General features: G+C 37.1%; 1 protein-coding gene across 5 annotated transcripts in view; it reads left to right on the top strand.

The window, feature by feature from the left end:
* The window catches only part of PKP4 (plakophilin 4), a 248,260-nt gene that overhangs the window by 4,223 nt on the left and 222,211 nt on the right, over positions 1–21,826 (top strand). The window contains exon 2 of one of the 5 annotated variants that reach the window (XM_061135253.1): positions 2,907–3,013. The exons of 3 other annotated variants lie outside the window; for them this stretch is intronic. The gene's annotated coding sequence lies outside the window, so the exon portion shown is untranslated. Of the gene's footprint in view, positions 1–2,906; positions 3,014–21,826 lie in introns of those variants that run through there. One more of the 5 variants, XM_061135254.1, reaches the window with a different exon arrangement.

Here is a 21,826-nt window from a genome sequence, read left to right as displayed (position 1 = left end):
GTAACTAAATTGGGGATGTTACATGATGGTGCCCTTCGTTTAAATTTAGAATGCTACAGACATTCCATTTGTCATTGATCTGAATTTTTTTTTTAAATATAATTTAGATTTATTTGATATACCAGTAAGTGTTGGCTACATTGCGGATCATTTCATTATTCATAGTCTTAATAATATTATAGTTTATTATGACTCCTATATAGTGATGTAGTGGTTCATTGCAAGTGATAAAATATCATTAGAAATTAAACTAAATCTTTAACACTATAAAATATATAAATTAAAATATGGCAGTATTTGAATTATTTTAAGTCATGTCATGGTGAAGCATTTTTCATGAAGCGAATAATGCCTGAGGGTTGGTTAGATGCCATTCTCTGAAGGACAGTATATCATACAGCCCTCACAGAGTCCAGAACTCACAAATTAAGTGTGGAGAGGGAAAGGATCAGAGGAATCAGTAACCCTTTTTTCATCAACAAGCAAGGCATGTTTAACTTCTATAATTGTTGCTTTATTCAATATGAGTTTAGTGAGTTACAGATATCCAAGGATGTTTATTCTTCTCTTCCCTAATCTGCATCCCTGTCCTTTCTCCCCACAACACATATACCACCACCACCACCACCACCAATGCATCTGCCTGCTTGGAGAGCCAGAAAAAGCCCCCTTTCAAGAGCCACTTATATAGAATATAGAAATTGGTGCCTAGTGTTGTAGGTTGAATTTAGAGCAGATGTGCATTTTTGTCATAAAAATGATATTATGTATGAATGCAGAAGGTAAAATGTGAGGTTGAAGGTGGGCTATCAGTGTACTGTGCAGGTTTTGGGGGCTGGCCTAGAACTTTGAATACAGTGTTTTATGGTCACGTACAGCCCATTACAAATAGACTTTTAGAACACTGGATAGGTGGTATCTGGAACTCTGGTCCACTGTAAGCTCTCTCTTTAATTGCAAACATGAAAAGGAGGTGAAAAGCACCCTGAGCTGGGAATTAGAAGATCTGCCATTAAACTGTAACCTTGACAAACTATTTAATATTTGGGTTACAGCTTCCTACTTTTAAAGGTACAGGGTTTGGATTGCATTGATCTAAGATATATTTCAACTCAAGATTCCCAGAGTTCTCAGGGTTTTTTGGTTTGTTTGTTTTTTAAGAAAACAAAATGGTTTCAAAAGCATTCCTGTATATAATCAGTCCTGTTTTCCCTTCTATCCCAAATCATGACAACAGGAGATTTGGATTCTCTTTTGAGACTCTTGATTCTCCTTCCTGTTCATCTTAAATAACTTCGTTTTTTTAAACAGTTTAATTTTGGGAAGTGAGGGGAAGGGAATAGACCATATAATGTTTTTAAGGTACCTCTTTACCCCCACTCTAGTTCAAGGTGAACAGTTGTAGTTTAGGCCAGGGAAAGCCTTAGGGATTTCACCCACACACTGAGTAAAAGCCCTTGAAAAGTATCATTATAAGGCAGTGAGGTATCGTAATTAGCAGCCAGAGTGTCATAGTTCAATTCTGGCTCTTCTGTTTACAAGGTGTCTAACTTGATAAATTATCTAACCTCTCTGGATCTTGTTCAGCTCATCTGTAAAACAGAATGACAAAACTATCCACCTCATATGGTGGTTTTGAGGACTAAATGGGCTAATACCTGTAGAGCACTTAAAATAGGGCCTGGCTTAGGGCCAGCTTTAATACATCAAGTCGTTTTTATTCTTATGTTGTGGTACTTAATGATGCTTTCTATAGCATCTACTATGTCCCAGGCAAATTATTGGCTTGTTTTCTGTGATCTTAGTCAATATGATTATGGATCTGAATAGGATATTTCAGGAAAGAAAATTACCAAACAAAAAATATTATGAACTGGATGGTTTGCAAGAGATTGCCTTTAAAGAAGAGAATTGATCAAAATAAATCAACTAAGGGCATTTTTAAAATAGGGAAGTTGGACCTTCCTTAGGCATGTGGTACTTGAGGCATAGAAACACCACTCACCATCATGTGTAGGAGGTTTGGGTAAACAGCTTAATAAACTGTTATGTTTAAAAGTTAAAAACTGACAGTATTACGCACTTGAAAATAAATGTAAAGCATACCTTTTGAATGTTTATACTGCTATGGTATTTGTAATTCTAACTGTGGTCACTATGTACAGCATCTTTGCTAGTCAATGTATGAAGAAAGTGCTAGTGTAATCATTTATGAACTAAAATGCACCTTGTAAATAAACTCTTTTCTGCCTTTCTGTCTGAAATTCACACTTGAAATTGGGAGGAAACTACAAAAGCAAGAAAGACTAGAAGAAAAGTTTGGAAGATACTTGATGTAAACCAGCAGACAGTAATTTAATAAAGAGTCTCTAGTCCTAGACCTGGCTGTGTTACTAAGCTGGTATGTGTCCCATGAGCAAGTCATTGAACTCCTCTGGGCTCTGGTTTTCTCATCTTATAAAATGAAGATGTTGGCCCAGATGCTCTCTGGAGTCTCTCTGATACTTATATTTCACTTTAGCACAGCAAGCGTTCTCATTCTGTTGCATTTGTTTCCTTGGCAAGAATGTACTGTCTTCTCAAGAATTTGTTACAATTTTCCCTCTGGGTTAAGGGGAGAAGATTGAAGTTACACATCTGAAATGCTCAGCTCCTAAAAATACAAATGTTGCAGCCAGACAAACATTTGTCCCCATAATGGCTGAGTTAGTGGCTACCTTCTTGGACTCATTTGTTAACAAAACAGCCAGTCTTCTGTACACATTTGAGGCTTAACCTCTTGTTGAGACTAAACTTTCTGGAAGTTGGGTAGACAGAAGAGAATTTGAGTGGTGGTTAGATGGAGCTGGTTTTGTTAAAATGAGAAAGACTCACTTATCATTTGTTTTGGTCTTATTTATCCTCAGAGGTTTGATTGTCTTCAAAGAAATTAAACTGAGAGTTGTTCCTCTGGAGAAACTGTTGCTTTTCCATGAATGGAGCTTACTCATCCACCTCTCATCATAGACTATAGGTACTGTCATTTAACTGTAATTTTGTAGCACATAACCAACCAGTGTTTAGAAGTTGTAGTGTATAGTTCAACAGGATGATATTTTACTTAAATTTGTGCTTTGGGATCTGTTTTTTTAAAAAGCAATTAAAAAATCAAGTGAAGAGATTTTGACATGAATCCTGCTCTCTTCCACAAAGGGGGGAAATTTGTATAGAACTTACATATGTATGCATTCATATACAATTGTTTAAAAATTTATTGAGATTGGCTGTTTCCCTTTGCTAATACAATAAGTACATTACTTTCAAAAAAAGAATCAATTATATTGCTGATAATGCAACATTGATTGAATTCTTATTGTGATCAAAGTACACACTTGAACCTACTCTTAAGTTTCTATATCTTAGAAGAGAATTATAAACATTCAGTATGAAAACCAGTAATAACCACTTTACAGTAAAGTTAATCATTCTGTCTGATACTTTGCATCTTCGATTGAGTGGGAAATGGGCTAACCTATTTAGAAGTTACTTCTTGTCCTAAGTACCACCAGAGGTCCATGTGAGGGGGCTGAATGCAAGTAGCACTTCAGGTGTTTGCTGAAGGTCTACTGTGTGTGAAGAGCTGTGTTTTGTATTATATACCTATTATTTTAAAAAGATACATGATTCATTTTGGTTCCATTCAGTTACCATTCATCTGTCCCCTGCTCTGTATTGGACTCAGTGCTAGACCTCATGGCCAAAAAATGATTTTTCCTGGGGAGTTTTGTCATCTATGTTGGATTCAGTATTCAGAGTCTGCATCTTTGAGGAAGCAGTGATTAATTTCACAATCTAGTTGGGAAAGATAAGACATAATGAACTGGAAAAAATTGTCCTAGAAAACTTTGGTATATAAATAAACATGCAAAATTGTTCTGTAAGTGTTAAGGATGAGCTGTAAAATGACTTTGTATTAACTAGGTTTTAGCTAAACCTACTTTTTAGGTGTGTGTTATTTGATACATTACCAGAGTCTAGATAGACAGCTGCGTTAAGCACTATCAGTGGCTTTCTTTGGAAAAAAACTTGCATCTGAAAAAGTGCTCCCTACCAATAATAAAATAGTGATTTCAGAAAAGATTTTAATCAATGAAAATTCATTATATATGAAGAAACATAATTTATGCCTTAAGAACTACCATTTTAGGTAAGTTCTTATCTTTATATTGCATTACTTTGGTTTATTGTGGGTTTTTTAAAAATTCTTTAGGCAATTTGTGTGCCTTTATAAGTCCAAACTTATTATCTGTTATTGAAAATACTCCCTTTTGTTATTATGAATAACCAGAAGAATGTTTTGAAAATCTCTTGTGACATCTGCTAGAATAAATGGTCTCATTGAATCATACCTTGAATCTCAGACTGATGCAGTGATGGGGATTTCCCACTTAATTGTCAATTTGTCAATGACTGAATAAGCTGAAAAGTCAGTTTTTTAAAAAGCACCACAAAAGAAATCAGAAAACGCAATTGGACTTTCACAAGAACTGTTACTTTGAGACCTGCAGTAAGCAACTCAGTTATTAACTGTCTAACTCAGACTGTCCATACAGGAAAAATATGTGTCAGTTTGCTATCTCTGGATAGTGTATTGGCAGTTGTCAATCTTCCCAAATATTCCCTATGAGTTACTTCATCAGAACTCTGAATACACTTTTCCATAGAAGCAACACCGGAGTATATCAGTTCCAAGTTCCTTTGGTTCTTCTGCTTCCCTGAGCTACTTGAGGGCAGAGACTCTGTGTTTTTGCATGACTTAATCTTGACTTCCAATCTTTCTAGACATCTCAATAGAATTAATGGGTTTTTAATTCCAGCCTTGGCATACCCTCACCTACTACTCTTGGATAAATATCTCCGTGTATTAGCAGCCCTCTTTACTTTTGTTTACTACTTTTGTAAGTTGTTTTGGTCTTAGATGCTCAAAACTATTTATTGTTCATGTTTCAATGGAAAAATGCATTCTGCCTTATTTAAACAATTACCATTATAATGCAACTTGCTAGATAAATAATTCTTTATATCAAATTACTTGCTAAAAACATTAGAAACTTTTAAACAGACTGAGACTGATTCATATTCATTATTGCATGGTTTATAACTATGGTGAGGTGAGTTTACATACTGCTGTCCTTCTCAGGCCATTAATATGTAGATACAGAGCGCCAACTCCAGCTTGGTCAGGCTCTGGCTGTGTGACATTGAGCAAACTTTCTGTGTCCTTGCCTTTTGTGAATTAGTAATATCTTCTGTATATTCAGTTGATGAATTAAAGTAAAAAAGAAAAGTAAATGCATTTCTAAGCACATGGAGCCTTTCAAAGAAAAAAGTTACTAAAATAATACAAATATAATTAAAACTGTAAAATTAAATACACGTTAATAATCAGGGAAAAAAAACAACAGGAAATTTCACAGCTTGTTGTGACCTAGTAAGTATAGTAAATCTTTATTTGGTTTTAACAGTGTAGTTAGAAATACTCTTTAAACATTTTGATGGTTCCTTCCCGAACCTCAGGTAGTCACTGTGATAAAATTTGAATAAGTTATAATTAAAAAATTAAATGTTTAGTTGTGATATGATTATGAACTCACAGGCACTTATAAGAAATACACACGTCCTATGTACCCATCACCCATTTTCCCTAATGGTAACATCTTGCAGAACTATAGTACAGTATTACATTCTGTATCTTGACATCAATGCAGTCAAGATACAGAACATTTCCATCACTCCCAGGGACCCTCATGTGGCCCTTTTGAAATCACTTTCACTTCTCTTCTACCTCATCCCCTCCTTATTTCCTAGGAACCGCTAAATGTCCTCTTCCTATGTATTATAGAAATATGTTAGTTATATAATTTCTTTAATTTCATCATTTTAAGAATATTACATAGATGAAATCATATAGTATGTAACTGGAGAGTTTTTTGTTTCTACTCAGCATAATATTTTAGAAATTCAAGCAGGTTATTAACATGTATCAGTGTTCTCTCCTGTTCGGTTGCAGAGTAGTATTCTATAATAAGAATGTACCAGAGTGTAACCACTCACACTTTGAAGGACATCTGAATTTATTTTTTAATTTACAGAGCTACTAGAACTATCTGTACAGGTTTTATGTTTTCATAAGTTTATATTTCTCTGGGGGAGATGTCCAGGAATGCAATTACTGGGTTAAATTACAATTTTTAAAGCTTCCTTTCTATAATTATATACTGAATTACATGTGACCTCAGTAATTTAAAAGTTAGATTTATAGCTTTGGTAAATTACAAAAATTTGTCTGTAAAGTCAAGTCTTTTATCTTTTCTTTCCCCACAAATACTGCCTTCTATGAGTTTACCTTGTTTTTAGCAAAGCCCCATTGTTGACTTTATTTTATTATCTTATTGAAGTATAGTTGATGGACAATGTTATGTAAGTTACAGGTGTCCGATGTATTTGTTGTTTAGTTGCCCAGTCGTGTCCAACTCTTTGCGACCCTAAGGATTGCAGCACGCCAGGCCTCCCTGTCCCTCACCAGCTCCCGGAGTTTGCCCAAGTGCATGTCCATTTCATCAGTGATGCCATCCAGCTGTCTCATTCTCTGACGCCCTCTTCTCCTTCTGCCCTCAATCTTTCCCAGCATCAGAGACTTTTCCAGTGAGTTGGCTTTTCACATCAGGTGACCAAAATTAGGAGACCAAATCAGGTGACCAAAATTCAGCTTCAGCATCAGTCCTTCCAAGAATATTCAGGGTTGATTTCTTTTAAGATTGACTGCTTTGATCTCCTTGGTGTCCAAGGGACTTTCAGGAGTCTTCTCAGCACCACAGTTCCAAGGCATCAATTCTTTGGTGCTCTGCCTTCTTTACAGTCCAGCTCTCACAACCGTATGTGACCACTGGGAAGACTACAGCCTTGACTATATGGACCTTTGTTGACAGAGTAATGTTTCTGCTTTTCAACACACTGTCTAGGTTTGTCATAGCTTCCCTGCCAAGAAGCAGTCATCTTCTGATTTCATGGCGGCAGTCACCATCTGCAGTGATTTTAGAACCCAAGAAGAGGAAGTCTATCACTGCTCCCACCTTTCCCCCCTCTGTTTGCCATGATCTTAGTTTTTTTTAATATTGATTTTTGAGCCAGCTTTTTCACTCTCTCCCTTCACTCTCATCAAGAGGTTCATTAGTTCCTCTTCACTTTCTGCCATTAGGGTGGTATCATCTGCATATCTGAGGCCATTGATGTTTCCCCCACCTATGTTAATTCCAGCTTATAACTCATCTAGCCTAGCATGTCTCATAATGTGCTCAGTATATAAGTTAAATAAACAGGGTGACAAGACAGCCCTGTCGTACTCCTTTATCAATCTTGAACCAATCAGTTGTTCCATACAGGGTTCTCACTGTTGCTTCTTGACCTGCATACAGGTTTTATGTGGTACAGTGTGTCGTGGTTCATAATTTTTAAAGGTTATACTCCATTTTCACTTATTATAAAATACTGGCTACATTCCCCGAGTTGTATGGTGCATCTTTGTAACTTATTTTATGCCTAATAGTTTGTACTTCAAAATGCCGTACCCTTAGAGAATAGGGCATAGAGAATGAGAACTAATTTGTTCTCTGTATCTGTGAGTCTGCTGCTGTTCATACTCACTAGTTTGTAGTATTTTTTAGATTCCATGTGTATGTGATATCATACAGTATTTGTCTTTCTCTGGCGTGTTTCACTTAACATAATGCTCTCTAAGTCCATCCATGTTTCTGCAAATGGCAGTACTTCATTTTTTCATAGCTGTGTAGTAGTCTGTTGGATATATATGCCACATTTTCTTTATCTATTCACCTATCGATGAGCACTTAGATTGCTTCCATGTCTTGGCAGTTGTGAATAATGCTATGAACATTAGCCTCATCACTGGTTTAAAATGGAATTCATAAACTTACTCTGTAGCTTAACCTCAGGGTTTGTTTTTTTGTTATATTTTGTTTTGTTTTAGATGGTAAGTATATTTAATTTCCAATAACAATACTGTATTTCAAAATGTATTTGTTAATCTTAGTTCTTTCAAAATTTCACCTATATTTGATGTAAACAATTGTAGGTAACATTCTTGCAAAACAAAAGTTTATTGTGTACCATCCTAACAGGCCAACTAGAAATTTAAAATGAAGACAGTATCTTTGTGTGTGACTGGAATCCATTCAGTTGTCAGGTGGAAGCCAGCAAGGGTAACTGAAACTTTTAAAGGCAAGGAGTCTGCTTTTTTTCCTAGAAGAGAAGATGTTTTCTAAAGCATAACTTTCATTCTCCATCTCTCCCCAATTTCTCCCCCCGCCCCCAGATTATTAGTCCCCTTTTGTACCTTGAATGTCAAATGTGTTTCTTTTCCTAGTTAAAATACCATCAGATCATATATCTTATTCTGTATTGTTTGTATTTATTCTAAGATTTTTATCAATGCTTTTACATTCACAGTCTTCTGAAATCAAAGCTGAGAAGTGATGACTACACTTAGTCCTAAAACATAGCTTATCCAGTTACATTCTTCTTCAACACTGTACTTTTAAGGATTTGATAGTTTTCCTATAGTTGAATAATATGACCTCAGCACCCTTTAATTTCACAGAAATATGATCTTTCCAACAAATTGTATATTTCCTGAAGGCTTTTCGGTAAGTAACTAGTATGCACTTCTCTGGTGAGCCTGTGGCTTCTTTTCCTTAGTCTAACTTAATATCCTCTCCTAGGTGAAGCCTCCTGGCCCTTCTCTCCAGCTGAAACCTTCCCACCTGTGCTGCTTAGCACTTTGCACGCAATGCTGCTACAAACAGGTGTCCTCTGGTGTTCAGGTTCTCCCGCGTCTGTGTTCCCGGCTGTTTTGAGTGCCATCCAGGTTAGCACTGTGTCACAGCTCTCATAGAAACCCTCACCTATCAACGTGCCTGACATAATATTTTTTAAGCACCAGATGCCTGCTTTGGGTGAATGAATAATGAAATACTTTGTTTATAACCTTAGCAGTCCTTCTCCCCTCTAACCTTAAGTGATTCCCCACTCTGTAGGATCACTTCAGACTCCCAACTTGCCTACCAGTGGAGGCCCTTCACAAGCAAACCTAAATTATTCCCCTTCCTGAACCTTCTACATCAGCAGAACTGGCTTCTACTCACTGTTCCTTGCCTCCTTGAGCTCTGTTCTAATCTTCACGGTCCTCCAAGACCTTGTTCGGCTATTCTGGCTGGTGGTCATCTCTCCTTCTCCAAATGCCTCTTTTCTCTGGGTTTTAATGCTAAACTCCCCCTGTTGGTTTTTCTGTTGTTTTGTTGGGACTGTTAACATCTGCTGGTTAACTTGTCTTTTTCCTCTAAGTTGACTGTAGCTCTTGAGGAAGAGCCCTTGTCTTGTACATTTGCTGTCTACCCTCAGAGGTACTTTCCCTCAGAAAGTAGAGGCACCAAACGACAAGTGCCTTTCATGATGTTGGTGGACAGGGTCAACCTCTAACTTAGAATTACTGAGATGTATATTAACGGTTTCTCATATCCTTCTTTCATTAATAGCTATTTGCAAAGCACCTAGCACATGCCAGTCTTTGGTGTATGCCATTTAGATCGTTTGGAGAGCTCAATTGTCAAATAAGCTACATCAAAATGAAGTTTTGATAGTTTGTTTTTAAAGATCCCTTTGCCAAATATGCTATATTAAGTGGGGGTTTTGCTTCTCTAAGGTGTTGTCTCTGATTTTTATATAGTACTGTCCCATGTTGAAAAGAGTAAGTACTGTGGCTGAGAAAACAAAGTTTTATCTCTTGAACTTGTTTTTTTTGACAATGAAAAGTTTATGTTTCTGAAGCTACTGTGATGTCCAGTCTGATATCACTGACCATATGGACTATTTAAATTAAAAATTCAGTTTCTTATCCTCACTAGCCGCATTTTAAGTGTTGAACAGCCACATAGGACAAGTGCTATAATAATAGGCAGATACAGAACATTTTTGTCATTGCAAAAAATTCTGTTGGAGCTGATACAGAGTGTAGCTGGGACCAATTATAAATAAAATATTAAATACTTTTCAATTAACAAATCAGTATGACATAACTTTACAGTTTCCAAAGTATTTCTATTAATATCTATCTAATCCTTCTAATAACTCTGTAAAAATAAGTGATATTCTACTTTCATTTCACGAGCAAGGAAATTATAAGTGAGTCACAGGAATAGAAAGAGTATCAAAATAAACTATAAGTTCAGTTTGTGGTTCAGTTCCTCATACTAAAACAAGATAGTTGTTATTTAGTGTTAATATTTGATTACTGAATTATAGAAAGCATTTGATGTACAAGAATGTGTGATCTTATTTTTTCTTCACTTAAAATTTCATGAGGTTAAAAAAATTCTATTGGGCTTATCTTTTGAAATTTTCAGTAGAATTCATGGAGTTCTAGTCAATAGCCATTTATTACAGAGGCCCAGTGCTTGGTATGGGAAGGAGGCCTTGGGAAAGGGTACAGAAATGATGCACAAAAGGCCTTATCCCTTTGTTTAAGTCCTACATTCAGGGCATTCGCTCTTAGAAGTGATATTAAAGTAGCAGGTGAGCCTCAGCAATGCCAGGAACATCTTTACTGACTGCAGAGAGGCTCGACTGTCTTCATCAGTGTGGAACTTCAGGTCTGCCAGGACCTTTCCCTCTCCTGCATTCTGTCTGCAGGTTGAGACCTGTCAGGGCACAAAGGTATAAAACAGAGTGCTTTTCTGCAAGGAGCTTGTCCCCAGTTCTGGGGGGAAAAAAAAGAAATAAATAGTTGTTCTAAACAGCTTTGATTTGTAGTTTTTCTTGGAAAATTAAATACTGCCTGAAACACATTGAAGTGTGGGTATGCAAAGTAAGTTAAAAAGCCTGCTGAATAGAATTAATTTAGTGTGTAGAGAGTATCACCTTGCTTCACAATCACAGGAAACCCAAGCAGAGACCTCCCACTTCCTTATTTTTTCTTTTCATGCTGATCTAAGACAGAAATTTCAACTGATTATTAAATTTCGATGAACTAGCTTCAGAGCAAAATATATATATATATATATCTCCTGATGTACAATTTGAGTTACTTAAATGTATCTTGACATTTCATGTTTTAGTATTCGTTATTGTCATTGTTCAGTCACTAAGTCGTGTCTGCCTCTCTGCAACCCCATGGACTGTAATCTGTGCTCTACCCTATATTCTCATTTCTCACTGCTTTTAAGAAGCTAGGTGATTGAGCCTCATAGGGAGAGAATGGGCTGTAACTAGTGTGCCGCTCCCTTCTGTGTGTCTGACTCAGTTTGCTTGTAAAGACATTAGAACTGATGGAGTCAGTCTGAAGATAAGTTTTCATTCACCTTTTTGGGATTCATTTTAATTTTCAGTTTTGTGCTGAGCTTCTTAAAGCTTTTTGGAAGACAGAAGAGCTGGAGAATACATTTTCACTCTGTATCTTTAAGAAGCCATATGATAAGATTTATTTAAGTTTGGGCTAGCTATAGAATGAGACTGAATAGCTTAACCGTGTTTAATCTTTCAGTAGTCAGAAATGTTTAAATGCCTTTGTTATGTTTAATATGGTATCTGAAATGGAATTATTTTTCAATGACTAGCTCTTCGTTTCTTTGAAATAATGCTTAGTTCGATAAACGGCAGTTAATAGAAGAAGGAAATTATCTTGATTTTGTAACTATGAATAAGATCGGAGAAATATTAAAACAGGCATTCATTGATATTTAGGTTGGAAGCTACTGCATGTGTCAGATCAACCAGAAGAAAAGATGACTCTTACTTGCAGTGCGTCTTCTCTCATACGTATGATGAGCTTCTGTTTCTGCAGTGATGTGCACTGTTTGAAATAAAGCACAATTTTTCGCGTCAGCACTTGGAGGCTTTTTTTTGACAGTGAGCAGAACGTTAGACATTTCAGGGTGAATAGCTCTCGTGATCCAGAAAATTCGAGCAGACAATTTAATTGTTCTTGACTGTAAAAATTAAATCTGATACTAAATTTAATCCAGAATCTTTTCATGTAGGATTTTCTCCCTTATATCAAACAAAAATTAAACTTGCATGTCTAAGCAACTAAATGGATGTAACATTCAGAAGAAACTTCATGCTAAGTGATTTATAACCCATCCTCCTTACTCCCTGATCATTATTAATCCTGTTCTTTGACTTTTCTGGCTCCATCCATAACCAGGCTCATGTCTTCATCTTTACAACTTTTCTTCTATCAAAGCCCCCTGTCGGTCTATAACTTTCTCTTCTTTACCTCCAAAGCCCTGAGAAAGAGATTCCTCTTCCCTAGGTGGCTTCACAGTGTTTGCTGAGAAGAGGTGTAGGTTGGCAGGCTGGCTGAAGGTGGGACCAGGGTCCTGAAGCTGCTTTTGAGTTAGACTCTTCATAGAACAGGGTGACCGCATTATACTGATGAATTCCCAGCTACAGTGGGCTTTCACCAGTGTTCTAAGGAAGACAGGGTTTTTGCCCTTCCCTCAGCAGTTCAGTAGAAGAGATAGAAGACAAAGATCCAGGTAGGATTTTGTGCCTCTCCCAAGGCAGCTGCTGTTCTCCTCCCCAGGTCTACACCTAGTGGGAGGTGAGCTCTGGACTCTGGCCAGAGTCTTGTGTTGGTACCTGTGGAGGTCCACATAAAAGATCCTGATTGTGGGTTCACCTCCTGTCTGTGACCCTGCAGAGTTCTGTATTCTCTTGCTTGCCCTCATTCAGCCTTTACCAGTTTGCTGAAAACTCCAGCTCATTTCTCCTTGCCAGCATCCAGCAGCATCACCCCAGGTAGGCAGGTCCATCTCCTTGGAGGTGCCTCTCTTTCCTTAATTTCAGGTTAGTGGGTTATACTGAGGTTTTACCCCTCCGATGAGCTGATGAAAATTGTGAGTTGGCAGACTGTGGTGGTGGTGTGGCTATCATGAGGGTAAGATCTCTGTTCTTTTTTCTTTTCTCCTGGGTTATATGCCTTTTCAGCCACTTTGATGAAGCTCAGTATATCCACTCCCAGTGTCAAGAACCCCTGGCCCCACTTTTAAAGTCTTTTTATTAGAGCTTTTTAATTTTTCAGCAACCTATCTACGTGCTGTCTTGCCACTAGACTGTAGACTAGAAGTCATAAAACTGCCTGACACAGAATGGGCACTCAGTAAGTATAGACGTTGTGGTTTGCATTTTAATCTAAATAAAGGCACTTTTCTTCTTATACTTAATGGTAGCAGCATGTTCAGTCTGTGCCCTGCCCACTTGCCATGGCTCTCACAACCAGCTCATTATCTTTTAGGTTTCTGCAGGCCCCTGGGACTTTTAGCCTGAAGGCTCTGCCACCGGTGTTGGGTCAAGTCAGAAATGCAGGAGGTAGCCCCCAACCATCAATCAATGGGAGCTGAACTAGTAGCCCAACTTCTTAGCCTGATAGTTGAGACATTCCTGGGTCCTGCCCTCTGCAGGTTCCCTGAGGTCCCAACAGACAGGAGATCCATTTATTCCGAGCATTGACTCACTAATGTACCCCTTAGTACATCCTTCCCTACCTCACTTGTCGACCTCCTGTCAGTTGCTTGATTTTTTCCCTTTAGCTTAAGACTTTAGAGCAGTTCTTTCCCTTTCAAAGGACTGGAACACTGAATCTGTTTAGATGTGATCAGGAAATTACTGAGCATCAGGTGCACATGTGGGCACATCTCAACTGGAATTTAGTATATGTGCTGCCGAAGGGAGCACTCAACTGGAATTTAAAGGTATGATTTCAGGTTTAACTTTATGTTATTGGTTATCATCCACGTACACAGCAAAACGTACTGTGATGTCACATTTTAACATCCTTTTCCTCACTTTAAATTGGGAGCTCATCTCCTCTGAAGGCTTAATTGAATTAAAATAGCATCACTTTTTGATTAGAGAACTGCTATTTTAAATACAGGAAAATTCACTTTTAAAATAGGTTTTTTCCTAATTATAAACGTGATCCCTACTTTCATAGAAAAATCTTTAAATTCAGAAAACCATGAAAGAGGAAAGTAAAACCCACCTTTATTTCCCTATATCCAGAGGTGATCACTATAAGCGTTTTGTAATAAATAGTCAAATTCCTTAAAAAATGTATTACTATGTTAAAATTAAGCCACAGATATAATCACACTTGTTTGACAGTAACACTGCTGACAGGGTTAGGGTTTATGGAATCACAATGTGCAGTCCCTTCCTTTTACAGGTGGAAAACCTGAGGTCTGGAGAGGTGGTCACTCAGATTCAAGTGCATGCCTGGATCAGGAGGTGGAGGTACTTCCTCAGGGGTTGTATCTGTGTGTGTCTACAGTCTGGTCATCCTTGTGGAAATCGCCTTTGCTGTCTGAGCCTCTCCAGATCCCATTGAGTCCTTCCCTTGATGGATGCCAGATTGTTTTCTGTAAGCCACATCTCTGCTTTATTTCTTAAGGTGTTCCTTAAGGAACAGGATTCTCCTCTTTAAATAGTTCCCTCTCCATGGGTTCCTCTGGTAGAGGCGCTTGGAAGACTTGCCTTCACGTTGGGGGGCAGGAAACAATGGCGTGTGCCCAGCATCTTTGGGATTTGTGTTACTGGCATCATTTTGGTCATCCAGTCTCCAAGGCAGGTTTAAGTCTTGAAGACGAAAAACAGACCTAAGTCATAACCTGAAGCCTAAGCCAAACACCATGTTAATATCCCCAAATTATTAGCCCGGCCATAAGAGATATGTTGATCTTTTTGAGAGCTAACATCTCTTACTGGTCATTTCATGGATTAATTTTGTGTTTGTATTTAGATTTTAGGTTGTATGAGTTCTTTTTTGTCTTTGTATAGTAATTGCTGCTTTATGCTTTAAATTTTAGAAAGTGCTTAAACACACACACACACACACACACATGTTAAGGAATCCAGATATAGCCCCAGATTTGACATTCAAGTGTCTTAAAAAAAAAAAAAAGGAATCAAACTCTTCCGCGTATTCAAAATGTACCTTTTTCTAAAAAGTAAAAACAAGATACACACTTTTCTTGAATGACTCAAATGTTCAGTGAGATGAATCAAGTTGTTGGTCCCTGAATCATTTATTCTCACCATGTCACCAAGATGGCCCCCTCATATCTACTGTTGGATTTATCATCTTGATGAAGTGGCCTAACCCAGGAAAATCTTTCTGCTTTACGTTAAATACCTGGTCTTAGTACTTGAAGCTTTGGTCTAGTGGTACATTGTGATGTTGACAAGTAAATATGAGAAGCTAAACTAAAGATGGTGAACTTCCCTGGCGGCTTAGACGGTAAAGCGTCTGCCTACAATGTAGGACATCTGGGTTCAATCCCTGGGTCAGGAAGATCTCCTGGAGAAGGAAATGACAACCCACTCCAGTATTCTTGCCTGACAAATCCCATGGACAGGATCCTGGTAGGCTACAGTCCATGGGGTCGCAAAGAGTCGGACATGACTGAGCGACTTCACTTCACACTAAAGATACTATTGAACAAAATCTTTGGTTCTAAAAGAAGTTAGTGAGGTGACTGTGAATGATAGGCAAAAGAAATTTGCATCAGGATTTGTCTTTTGTTGGTATAGTTCATATTTGCTTATTGCTTCAAGTATCATGTCTTGAGGTTGTTTTACTTAAATCTAAGAAACTCAGAGTGGGTGGGGAAGGCCTGTCCATGCTACCTAGCTAGTTGGTTTACAGTCTCCTAAGGGCTGCAGTCAAACCCTGCCATGGTAGTGTTAGTGGGATACAAAAAATCCAGTCCTAGAAACATGGAAGTGATTCATGGCAAGGTTGATGAAGTCACCAAAGTAGGTGTGCACACAAATAGCCAGCCACAAAATCCAGGAGTTTGGCTGTCAGTACATTTGGTTATGTATACATTTTTTTGTATGTGAATTCACATTATCCAAATTTATATAGTTGTGAGGCACTTGCCCAGTACATACAGCCTTTCCTTTGTAGGTACCAGACTTTTTTCTGTCCTGAATTTGTTGGTGACCAGAAACAAATTCAGGATAGGAACCAGTTGGTATCCATTAGTCATTATCTTAAAGTAAAGCAGTAAAGCTATCATCAGTAATTATAGATGTCTTAAGAGCTGGTTATGTTATCTCTGACTTTGCAGCACTGGAAATGGCCAAATCTTTAGGTCTGGAGTCTGACCTCATGGTTTGGCCAGAACTGCTTCAGATCCTTAGATGTCTACATGCACAGTGCTAGACCTGATAGGGAAGTCACACATGGGAACTCAGTGCATTCCATAGGCCTTTAATATACAGTCTGCCTCCAAGAAAAGGAAAAAATGTGCACCAAGGAAAGGAAGAAAACTTGACAGCAATAGATGGTGTCCCAGCTATTTCAAAACCACAGGAAACCTCAAAACTGCAAGTCCAATAGGATTGAATCACAGCATCCTGGGCAAGGTACCGTGTTTCCCATTAGCTAATTTAGATGAGAATTCAGAACTCTAATCCCCTCTCTCCCTTCCCCACAGAAAAAAGTTTTTAAAAAACAGGAAATGATCTAGGCCAACTAACCTGGAGGTGTGCCTTCAACAAATAAGGAATTAGAGGAAAAGCTTGCCAAAGTGAATAAACTAATTAACTCCAGCATAAGTATCAGCTCTTGTGCCATTGAAATATTAATTATGGCCTGATTTCTCTGGAAGCCAAGCAGCAAGGGACAGACTCTGTGAAGAGAAGTGAAATATCAGTCTTACAGCAGAGTTCCCTGGAATTCTATAATATTGATCAACTGGAGTTAGGCCAAGGTTCAATTTCCTGATAACAATTTCCTGATTTCAAAAAGTGACTAAAGCCCCATGCTAGCTAAGCTGTAGGAACCAGCTTCTAAGATATGCAAATAACGCTGTGATTACTATAAGGCCTCATATATATAACTGATAAGCCAGGACCAAAGTTTATAGTCTCAGCTCCTAGAGAGAAACTTCTGGTTCAGGCAGAAAAACGTTTTCAGTGTTTTCTAAAATAGACTGGCAGAGTTTAGAGATCTTAAATTTGCAGTTTTGCTTTTGAAAGGGTATGGTTTGAAGCTTAGCCTCTTGTTAGGTCTAAGATGTGAGGTTGAATAGGAGGAATGTTAGTTTTATCCCAGATTATAAAGGCATAATCATTACTTAGATTATTATGTTTTTAATTAGGGAAGCATTCACTATATCTACTTCTGTGCCTTAAAAGTAATCACATTATGTTTTGTGCTTTGTTTCTGCCATGCAGTGAGTTAGAATATTCTAAGATGAGATGCTCATAGGCAGATGACTTGCTGTGATATTGATTTTCAAAGTTTAATAAACCCTTTGGACTGTGTTGACAATGTGGGCTTTAAATTCTTTGTACTGAAAGGTACCCATTTAAGAAGCATACTAGATCCTAATCAAGATAAGTGGAATCATTAGCAAGCATGTGTCATCTGTCTTCTGTCCACCTCTTCTCAGTTTTTCTATTAAATAGCTTTATACATTTTTAAATTGAATCACCTAAATTATTAGTAATGGTTTAAATCTGAATCAACAGGGTGAAGTACAGACAAAACGTTAATTAACTACATAATATTTTAGTAGTTGTTCAGAAACATAATTTAAAGTGTGATGGGTGAAGGGGGTCAAAAGGTACACATTTCTAGTTATAAAAGAAATAACCCAAGAGGATGTAATGTAAAGCATGATGACTATAGATAATAATACCATATTGCATATATGAAAGGTGCTAAAAGAGTAGAGCTTAGAAATTCTCATCACAAGAAAAAAGGTTTTGTAACTGTGTGGTGATGGATGTTAGCTAGACTTACTGTGGTGATCATTTCACAGTATGTACAAATACTGAATCATCATGTTGTAAACCTGAAACTAATATAGTATTATAAGTCAGTTATGCCTTAATAAGATAAAAACATAATTTGAACTTTTGAGATAACTAGAAACTGATGATCACAGTGATAATGAGACTGTGTTTAGAGTTTTTATGCAATATTTTCAAATACAGAAGAGTACAGAGAGTAATGTAATAAATACCCATGAAGTGTGTTAGTTGCTCAGTCGTGCCTGACTCTTGACCCCATGGACTGTATCCTCTGTCCGTGAGATTCTCCAGGCACGAATATTGGAGTGAGTTGCCATTCCCTTTTCCAGGGGGTCTTCCTGACACGGGGATCAAAACCAGGTCTCCAGCATTGCAGGCAGACTCTTTACCGTCTGAGCCACCGGGGAAGCCCATTGGAACCCATTTTCATGTACTTATTGGCTATTTGTTTGTCTTTAGAAAAGTATCTATTCACTTACTTGCCTATTTTTTGATTGACTTATTTCAAGTACTTTTATTCCAGGTATTGTGATTACCTTTGGGGGAAGAAAATTTTGTAGGAATGAATTATAATGTATGGGTAAAATGTATGAAGAATTGACTATCACATAACACACAAAAACAGTGAAACTGGTTATACTAATTAGCATTACTCATCTATATGTATTATTGAAATGTACAAATTAGTTTATAGCTTTAGTGCCAGATTTTAAAACAGTGTGAATGTTAGTTATATTTCATTGTATTCTCCTTAGAGAGTAATAATTGATAAAGCTTGCATATTTGTAAACTGGGATCATACCTTCTTTAACCGTCCTGTCTAATACATATCCACAAGCCACATTTAGCTGTGTAGGTTTAAATTTAAACTTAATTAAAGGTAAAAACTCAGTTCCTCAGTCACACTTGTCACATTTCAAGTGCTGGATTGCCTTTAAGGGCTAGTGGCTGACACACAGGACAACACAAATACACATTTGCATTGATTGGGCGATGCTGGTCGGAATTATTTTATTCAGTTGTCCTCAAGTGACAGATTTTTAAAAAGAAAAAACTGAAGTGCCATTTAATTAGGTTGTTTCCGTACTTACATGTCTTACCATTGTTCTGAGATGAAGACGAAAAACTTGAACATGATCCACAGGGCCTTGCCTGACCACTTTTCTCTCTAAGCAGAAGTTCTCAGCTGGCAGCTTGGCCTGTATACAAGTCCAAATTTCCAGCTTTTCTAAAACAGTAGTCACTGTTTATTTATTTATAATCAATTGCTTATAATCAGTATATGGAAGGAACTATTCTAAGTATTTTTTTGTGAATTAATTCATCTAACTCTCACAACAACCCTATGAACCAGGTGTTATTAGCTTTATCTTACAGAAAAGAACATAGAAAAACAAAAGAGTGAAGTATGTCATTGAGAGACAGATAGCTAGGAAGTGACAGGGCTGGAATTTCAGTTCAGGGCAGTTAATCTAGATCCTAGATCTCCCCCCATACTCATGACCTGTGCTGTCCTGCCTCAGTTAGGCTCTTAGGGTAACCCATAACACCGTTGTTCAGATTTTTGCATTTATTTGTAGGATTGTTTGATTGAAGTCTCTTTCCCCAACAAGAAAGTTGTAAGTCCCATGAAGGAGAACTGGGTCCTTTCCCCACTTCACCATTTTGACATGTAATAGGTAGTTGATGTATGTCTGTTGAAGGAATAAGTAAAAGTGGTTTGACATGACTCATCACTGAGCTTGAACATGATACCAGAACCTTTTAGAAGCCAAAATATTTAATCCTTTAGTTCATTGTCATTTGTAAAATCAGGGAATGATACTGAAATTTCAATAAAGCAAGTTGAATTCTGATATAAAAAATGTGTAACTTCATAATGCCTAGAGATTTGTTTTTGTAGTTTTGTTTTGATCACAAAGTATGAGAGCAGGTATTAATTAGCTTATGTTCAGTAACACTCATCCGTTATGTCAATAATTAAAATACACTGGCATATGCAATCTAATTAAAGTTATGTTTATAATAACTTGTTAATTTATTTAAAACTTTTTAACAGCATTCGTATTTTGTTATCAAAAGAAAATACATATTCTGATTTGGGCCACAGTGAATTTTTTATTTCTAAGTAAACCTATGTAATCATTAAGAGTGGAGTTCAAACTAAAAGCATTACAAAAAATGGAATTTTAGAAGGAGAATTTTTTTTGGCATTTAATTAATAATCATAGTAAACTTATTTTGAAGATACTTGGCAGCTCAGTTTCCAAATTTTTACTTTTGTGATAGGTTATAATTAAACTAGTTTCTTGCTATTTGAATGTATGTTTGATATGATATAAAAAGAAAATTTTATTAAGTTGTATGAAAAACAGAGACAATATTAATTGTAATTGTGTCATGAAAAAGCAGAATGTTTTTTCCTTTGATAATATTAAAGTAATAAATCATGGTGAAGTCAGGAAATTTAAACAAAATGTGAAACATTTTCCGCTACTTCTAGTGGATGTTTTTGAGAGCTACTTGTTTAATGGCAGTGTAGAACTTAGTTTTAGGTGAGATTTAAAAACTTAAAGCACAGAGTTTTGAATGACTATGAGATCCCTGAAACCTACAGATCTCATCCAGTTTTTTGTGCAGCGTTGCAGCTTACAAAGAGCTGTGGGCGGTCCTCTAAGGTTGGGGTTTAGAACAAAGTGGCCTGCATTCCAAATCCAGCTCTTCTCAACTAAACCACAGGATGGAGTATCAGTTAAAGTGTAATAAATTAGTACCTGTTACTTGGCAAACTGATTTTGGGAAGCAGTCTAGAAATATACTTGAAAGATGTATCTTTTATGTTATCAGCAACATGCCATTGTCATGAAGTATGTAGAATAACAATGATTGAAGGCCTTTCTGTTTGCTTGGGATGGTCCCTCTTGAGTGTGTAAAGCTTGAGGATGGATCATAGACAGTGTGTGAATCCAGGGACTGTCCTTATAGGTTGAGTACAGCTATTTGGGCACTGGTCATTTCAGGCATAGCTGTGTATGCAGAGAATACTTACTGTCAAAATTACAGTAACATTTTAAACTCAAAGAAAAGTATCTTCCATGTAACTTGTATATAACTTTATAGTCATGTATCTGTTTCCAGCCCTCTGATACATGCCTTAAGAAATGTTGTATCAACAGCCTTATATATGGTAAAACTGTAAACAGAATACAGAGAAGTGGCCAGAACATGGAGTTTATCACACAGTGGTTCAACCTATGGTAGTTAGTGGTGACCACACAAGCATGTCAGCTTTGTGTAAATAGTTAAAAGCAATTGCAGGTGACATAGTGGAGCCTTAAAGGCCATAAACAGGACTTTCTAAACTAGCACAAAGCCTTTTTAAAAGTGCATTTTGTAAACTATATAATGCTTCTGTATATTTTATCATTTACCAATTGTCTGTACCATCATCTTTGTAAGTATACAATGTTATCATTGTATGTGTTCTACACACCAGGAAACAGACTGAAAGAAATCTATGACTTGCCTAAGATCTTGCAGCTAGTACATAATAAAATGGGAATTCAAACCTTAGTTTTCTGATGTAAAAAGAAAAGGCCTCTATTTAACCATGCAGCTGTTGTGAGTTAATGTGGATGATGTCCTATGTAGAAGGCTCCCATGGGTTTAGAGTTTTGTTTTGTTCAGGTGTGGTGGTTATATAATCATTCAAGTTACATTTTGGTGGATTTGTACTCACAGAATTTGGGTGTTGGGATAGCTTCTGCAAATACTGTTCTACACTTTTTTTTTTCTTCATACATTTTTGTTTGCTGAGTAAAAGGCATTGCGCTGCCCCACTGGCAGGCACACTCTTAGATCACGGAGACTCAGTGATGTCAAAGGAATGAATGAAAAACAGATTTGGCCAATGTTTGTGTCTTGTAAATAACTAGTGATGAAATATAAC

This window comes from Dama dama, chromosome 33 (genome assembly GCF_033118175.1).
Source record: "Dama dama isolate Ldn47 chromosome 33, ASM3311817v1, whole genome shotgun sequence".
NCBI lineage: Eukaryota > Metazoa > Chordata > Mammalia > Artiodactyla > Cervidae > Dama > Dama dama.
The sequence above is the reverse complement of the archived record's forward strand: the minus strand, read 5'-3'. Positions and strand labels throughout refer to the sequence as shown.